This window comes from Aethalodelphis obliquidens, unplaced genomic scaffold, assembly GCF_003676395.1.
Source record: "Aethalodelphis obliquidens isolate GAN/ISIS:26980383/991018 unplaced genomic scaffold, ASM367639v1 scaffold14, whole genome shotgun sequence".
In the NCBI taxonomy this organism is placed as follows: Eukaryota; Metazoa; Chordata; class Mammalia; order Artiodactyla; family Delphinidae; genus Aethalodelphis; species Aethalodelphis obliquidens.
This window is the reverse complement of record NW_020837958.1, coordinates 6,057,263-6,063,937: the sequence shown is the minus strand read 5'-3', so window position 1 is coordinate 6,063,937 and position 6,675 is coordinate 6,057,263. Positions and strand designations below refer to the sequence as shown.

Genomic DNA, 6,675 nt, shown 5'->3' with positions numbered 1-6,675 from the left:
GAAAGAATGAAGTCTTCGTTTATTTTTCAGATTATATTAAAATGTTTCTTTACCTGTTGTTTGCTGATATTTTAGTCAGAAAGGAATAAAGCAGCAGTTTATGCTATATCTGATTGTCTATCAATAGAAGAGAAAAGGGAAAGCAAAGTATGTTGGCACATGAGGTTTTCCCTTAAAAAAAACTTAACTTGAAATTTAAAAGATATATTACCCACAACTAATTTGTCTTATTAGGACTTATTTAGAGTTGCATGAATTTCTTAGTCAAATATTTGAGGAAATTCGTCTTATGAAATGGAGAGATGTAGAACATTGTGGTCAGTTACAGGATAGTCTTTCTCTCTTGATTCCCAGAACTTAGAAAACAGATTTTAAATTAATAAAGTTGAGTACCAAAAGCTCTAAGCTATAATAATTCATAAAAATGCCAGAAAATTATAAGCGCGAAGGGGAAGATTAATTGAAGTTAAATGTCCCCGTAAATGATAAACATTTGGCACTGTGAGGACAGCTCTGGAAATAACAAAAAGTTCTCTGTCAGGGATAATTTTCTGGGCAGCTGAGGTTGTTTGTATGTTGAAAGAAGGCACCAAGATAGCATAACTGTAGCTGCTTGACAAAATTTCCAAAGTTAGTTTCGGACTGTGAGGGTGAAAGTAAGTGCAACAATTGGGAATTGGGAGGGGGAGAGGAGAAGGGCTCGCCAGCCCCGGCGCCACGATAGGGTTAACCGCGGCGCCGCCCGGCGCACTCTGGGAGTTGTAGGCCGCGGGCATTGTGGGAGTTGTCGTAAAAGTCCGTTTTCTTGTTGTGATGGCCGCCGCCAAGGCAGGAGTTGGGGGATCCTGCCATTCCGGACGGCTTGGGGGGCTCTCTGTATCGTTAGAGAGCCCCCAACAGCCCCCAGGTTATCAAGAGCCTGTTAGTTGTGTGCTTGGGAGGTGGGAGAGCGGCCTGACGGGTTAATTCGAGGGCCTGCTGTCGTTAGATTGGCCGGGGGTTGGGGGGGGTTCCTCTGGCGGCTACCGGCTTGATGAGGGGCCCCAGCCTGCCGGACCCTGGCCGTCTGGCCTTGTGCCTTTGAAATGGTTAGCGCCTGAGAGTTTTGGAGTCGCCTCTGTTTTGTTGTGGTGTGTGTCCTGCGCCCCTCCCGCGTTTCTTACAGCGCTCCACTCTCCATGTAGTCGGTGATGCTCACGACCCTGTTTGGGGTGAGGTTGGGCTCGTTTTCTTGAGTCTGGTGGGATTTATGCAAGAGCTGGGATTTTGGAAAAGGTGGACAGCAGTAGCTTGGGTGTTGTCTCTTGTTTTAGGTGTAAGAAACTGTATGAGTTGTAAGCCTGTCTGTCGTGAATGTGTGATTCCCTTTCTCTTGCATGTGGTGAACTTTGCCCTTGTTTGCTAATGCTGTGAGGCAGTGGCAGGCAGTTCCTTCTTGTGAAATGCTTTTCTGCTAACTTGGATGTGTTCTTAAATCTTTGGAGCTCTCAGAAGAGTGTTTTGCAGCTGTCTGTAGAAAGCTGTCTGCAAAAATGGATTTAAAACAAATGCCAGTATCACAGGTACTACCTTTAGTTTTAGGGAGTAAGCCCCTTTGGCTTCTCTGGTGCTCTGAAGTTGTTTGGGAACTTTTGGAACTGTTTGGGAATCAGATTTACTTTTACCTGTGTTACCTGACTCTTGGCTCACAGGGTGCTTCTGCGTGTTGGGACACTTTGATCTTTGTTATTGGGTATTTTCTCAACATGAGGCAAAAGGAGACACTGTGCACTGACATGTAACTTCACGTATTAGCATCTCCGGATAACACCAGATTGCCAAGCAGGTCAGCACCTGCCTTACCTACTGCAAGAACTTGGACCTCACTATTTCTGCCACCATGTGTTGGTCCATAAATTCTGCCTTATAGTCTGGTTGTTGTCTATGTAACTTGAGACCTAACTGGCCATGAAAAGCCATTTCTCAGACAAGGTTATTTAAGAGCTTTCCCCCCCACCCCTAAGTAGAACTGGTGTCTAGAAAGTTCTTTCACTCAAGTTTGGTGAAGTAGGGGATTTGAAATAATGTACAATAGATGTTTTGGAAATCAGCTATCAGTTTTTAGTTTGGGGGGCAGGCCACGTTACAGAAATTATTTATAGAGAGAGTAAAAAAAATTATGTTCCATTTTTTTCTTGGTATTTTGGAGCATCTAAAACCTGTTTCTGTGTCATTGCATTGGACCACTTTCATGTATCATTAAAAAGCCGTTTGACGTTTTGTAATGAAGTAGGATTTCATAATTTTCCTCGTCTGAGTTTGCTTAGTACTTGACTACTTGAGAGTTTACTAATGGTAGAAAAAGTAGCAAAGCTGGGTGCGTTTGTGTGTTTCTGCTGAATGTGATTTGGGGTATAAATTGGTAGACTGATATTGTTGGCTTGCTAGTCACGTCAGTTCAATTCTGCTGCTGATGTAAAATGTGTTCTGTAATACATAAAGTTCTTTCCTTTCCTCTGACCTGACCCCAATGTGTCTCAGAATATTAGCTAACTTTCCAGTTGAAAAAAGATTGAGAAACTTACTTTTAAATGATCTGTATTGTCCACATTTGTTATGGTTTGGTGATGCAGTAGAATAACTGGTGGGTTGATCTTGTATCTTAGGAAAACTGGATGGCTAGAAGTTGTAGATTTGTAGAATCATTCAGAATCATTCAAAACCAACCACAAGCACAATTTGCTTTGAAAGAAGATACATTAATTTTAAATTGCCAAGTTACCTTTGACTTGCGTTAAGCAGAACAGATGGTTCATAAGAAGGTGCTTTGAGAGTGGATGGGTGTTTATAAGTTTAGAGATAAACTCTTCAATGCATTTGCAAAGAACCCTTCTGGACATTTATGAGTAGACACATCTCTTGACGAAATGGTGAGGTTTTACACCCAAGAATTCTAACATTTGGCCCCTGAGGCCTTTATTTTGTACTCTGCTTTCCATCTCCATCACTTCAGTTCTGCTGCTGGTATAAAATGTGTTTTGTAATACGTAAAGTCAACAGTAGTTCAGAAAAAAATATGGCAAAATCCACTGCCTTTTGGAGAAGATGATCCCTAAGGTTGTGTGTTGGATAGGTATGTCAAAAGCTGTCTTTTTGAAACTTAGGCTTTGCATGGTTTTGATGAAACTCCTTTCAATGAGACATAAGCCAAAGGGTAAGTTTCTTGACCTAGGTGTTATAAGTGAAAGCCTTTGGTTCTGGTGTTCATTCAAAAAAGAGATACAAACTTAGTTCCAGATAACAGGCATACTGTGTTTTACTGTGCTTCACTTTATTGCACTTAGCAGCTTTGGCGGGTTTTTGTTTGTTTGTTTGTTTGTTTTAATGTATTTATTTATTTTTGGCTGCATTGGGTTGTCGTTGCTGCGAGCAGGCTTTCTCTAGTTGTGGCGAGTGGGGGCTACTTCTCATTGTGGTGCACGTGCTTCTCATTTTGGTGGCTTCTCTTATTGTGGAGCACGGGCTCCAGGTGTGTGGGCTTCAGTAGTTGTGGCACATGGGCTCTAGAGCACGGGCTGTAGAGCGCAGGCTCAGTAGTTGTGACGCACAGGCTTAGTTGTTCTGTGGCATGTGGGATCTTCCTGGACCAGGGCTTGAACCCGTGTCTCGTGCATTGACAGGTGGATTCTTAACCACTGCACCACCAGGGAAGTCCAGTACCATTTTTCTAATAGCATTTGCTTACTTTGTGTCTTTGTGTCACCTTTTTGTAATTCAAATAATATTTCAAACTTTTTCATTATTGTTATATTTTTTATGGTGATCTGTGATCAGTGATCTTCGATGTTACTGCTCTGACTTGCTGAAGGCTCAAATGAGGGTTAGCATTTTTTGGCAATAATTTTTTTTTTTGCCTTGCCTCTCAGCATGCGGGATCTCAGTTCCCTGACCAGGGATCGAACCCACACCCCCTGCAGTGGAAGTGTTGAGTCTTAACCACTGGACCACCAGGAAAGTCCCAATAAAATATTTTTTAGTTGAGGTCTGTACATTATTTTTTAGACATAATGCTATTGCACACTTAATGGACTACAGTGTAGTGTAAACAGTACTTTTATATGCACTGAGAAACCAAAAAATTTGCATGACTTGCTTTATTGCAATATTCGCTTTATCACGGTGGCCTGGAACCGAACCTGCAATATCTCCAAGGTACGTGGTAATAGAATTCGGAAGATAACAAAAAATTAAGTTTTTATTTTAGATTGTAGCCAAAATTTGGAAACACTTGTGGGGGTGGGGGTAGGAATATCTATTTGAGGCTTTTTCTCGAGTCCTTTCTATTCCATTTCCCTTTGCTGAAAGTAAGCATCTCTTATTAATGTGTTTCTGCATCTGTGAACATTTGTGAGTGGCAAAACTGCATGTACAAGGCAACAAATCACCCATCCAGAATTTGGCCCTGATTTTTCATTTACATTATTTGAAGAGGAAGAGTTATTGATTGTACTTTGTGCACTTGTATGTGTATTTTGTTTTCTTCTGTTAAATACATTTGTTTTTAGATTGCGATACTCTTGAACACACAGTGTGTCTCCACCCCTCACCTCCACCTTCCTGGGAGAAAGAGGAAAGGTATTTAAAATTTTTACGTGCCTGTCAATTTTATTTTCTGATTCTTCCTACATATATTTCTAGGACAGAATTCATTATCTCTGCTCTGCTGGGCCTTACTTTTTGAAGTCAGAGTATTACTCATACGATTTTTATGGGCAAGACACAGCAAACCAACAGTTACTTCAAAATACTCTGTCAAAATTAAAAGACGTTAATTCATTTCCATTTGAAAGAAAACAAAGTCACAAGCATATATCCTGCCACTTAAAGGATTCTAGCTATATCTGAAAGCTTCAGAAGACCTTAAGAGGTCATTTTGCTGTGTCCTCTGCCTTCCTTGTTTTTCTTTTTGTTTGACTTTATCCTTCAGTGTGCCTGTGTGCTTCTAGAACTTACTAAACATTTTTGTTTAGTTTGGAATTTGTTTTTCCAAATTAATTTGCTTCAACTTTAAAAACCATTTTTATCTGAAATATTTGTAATAAGGACATTATTTTAATAAAGGATACTTGTCATATTATAGTTTTATAATTAAAATGCTATGCATATTATATTTCTATGTGCTGGGGAAAAATGAGTTAATAACTACCTTAAACCTGAGCACAAAGTGCCAGAATTTGGCATGCAAAAACTCCAGGACATACAGCTTTAGTTTGCTTTTCTGTTATTAACAGTCTTTAGTTAATGAGTCGACGCATGACTTGTCATTTTCAGACAAGTCTTGCTTGAAGACAGTATTATTTCTTGCCTGACACTCTCATGAAATAAATATTTGTGAAAAGTTTTATTGAGACAATATTAGAAGTTCTTGAATTCACATAACAGAAGAAAGCAGTTCTGTGTGCATTTACTAACCAAAAAAAATTATTTGTAAACTGCTTTTGTAGTTTGCTTTTTTTAACTCTGAAATAAATACATGTTTCTGGATTTTAAATTGTTTTTAAAGAAGTGTTTTTGAGGGGGTGAGGACCATATTGTCAATGAAGTTGTATTAAAAGAGTGGACAACTTTTTTATTTTAGTGTTAAACAAAGGTGTAGAGTATGTGCAGTTTATGAGGGGAAAGAAAAGGCCTATTGTATTAGAAAGTTAAAATGAAGACATCAGTGATTTTAAACTTTTTGTGCCATTTGTTCTAATTTTATTATACAATTTTAATTTTTTTTTTTTTTGGGCGCACCACGTGGCATATGGGATCCTAGTTCCCCGACCAGGGGTCGAACCCACGCCCCCTGCACTGGAAGCACAGAGTCTTAACCACTGGACCACCAGGGAAGTCCCTGAATTTTTAATATAATGGGATTAATTTAAAGATATCTGTGAAATGGTTTATTCTTTGAGAAGATCCTATAACATATATCATTAATTTTTTGAGATATATAGATTTCAGTAATTTTTTCATCCTAACAAAAGACTTTTAGAAGGAAACAGTGAAGTAAATGAAACTGTCTTATATTCTTCTACCTGAGGAGGAAAACTTGGAAAAAACATAATTTTTATAAATGAAAAGTTTTGAGATATGTAATATAAAAAGTTTTTATAAATCAGGAAAAGATGGAAGGGCTAAGCCATGGTTTGACAACTCACAAAAGAAAAAAAATCAATAATGTGTCAGACTGTTTTCCAAAGTTGGCCACAACAATATCTCCCAGCTCACATGTTCTTCTACAACGTGATGTTACTCTGTCATCAGAAGGTGGCATCTCTCCACTTTCTTGAATTTGGGCAGGGCCTTTGAGTGCTTCAACCAAGAGAATACGGTAGAAGTGATGCGTCCCAATTCCAGGTGTGGCTTTTACCTTGCCCGACTTCTGTTTCCTGCCTCTTGGAAGCCAGCCACTACATAAGAAATCCATTTACCCTGAAATCACCATGTTGTGAGAAGTCCAAGGTCATAAAAATAGGCCCTGGAGACTGAGACATCAAGTAGAGAAGCCAAGGAGCACCAAGGAAACTGAAGAAGTGAAGTGTAAGTGAAGTCATTTTGGAAGTGGACCTTTCAGCCCCAGCTGCCTTGGCTATTGCAGGGGAAACGCCCAGTGGAGCCCCTCCCAATTTTTGACCCAAAAATATCATGAGC

The 6,675-nt window shown here is 39.5% G+C and overlaps 1 long non-coding RNA gene across 1 annotated transcript; it reads left to right on the top strand.

Annotated features, from left to right (window-relative positions):
- The first annotated feature begins 4,048 nt into the window (after nt 1-4,048).
- Nucleotides 4,049-6,458, top strand: LOC113624802 (uncharacterized). The gene is made up of 2 exons (XR_003434461.1): nt 4,049-4,191; nt 4,545-6,458. It is a non-coding gene; the product is annotated as an uncharacterized LOC113624802 (long non-coding RNA).
- Nucleotides 6,459-6,675: the final 217 nt, after the last annotated feature.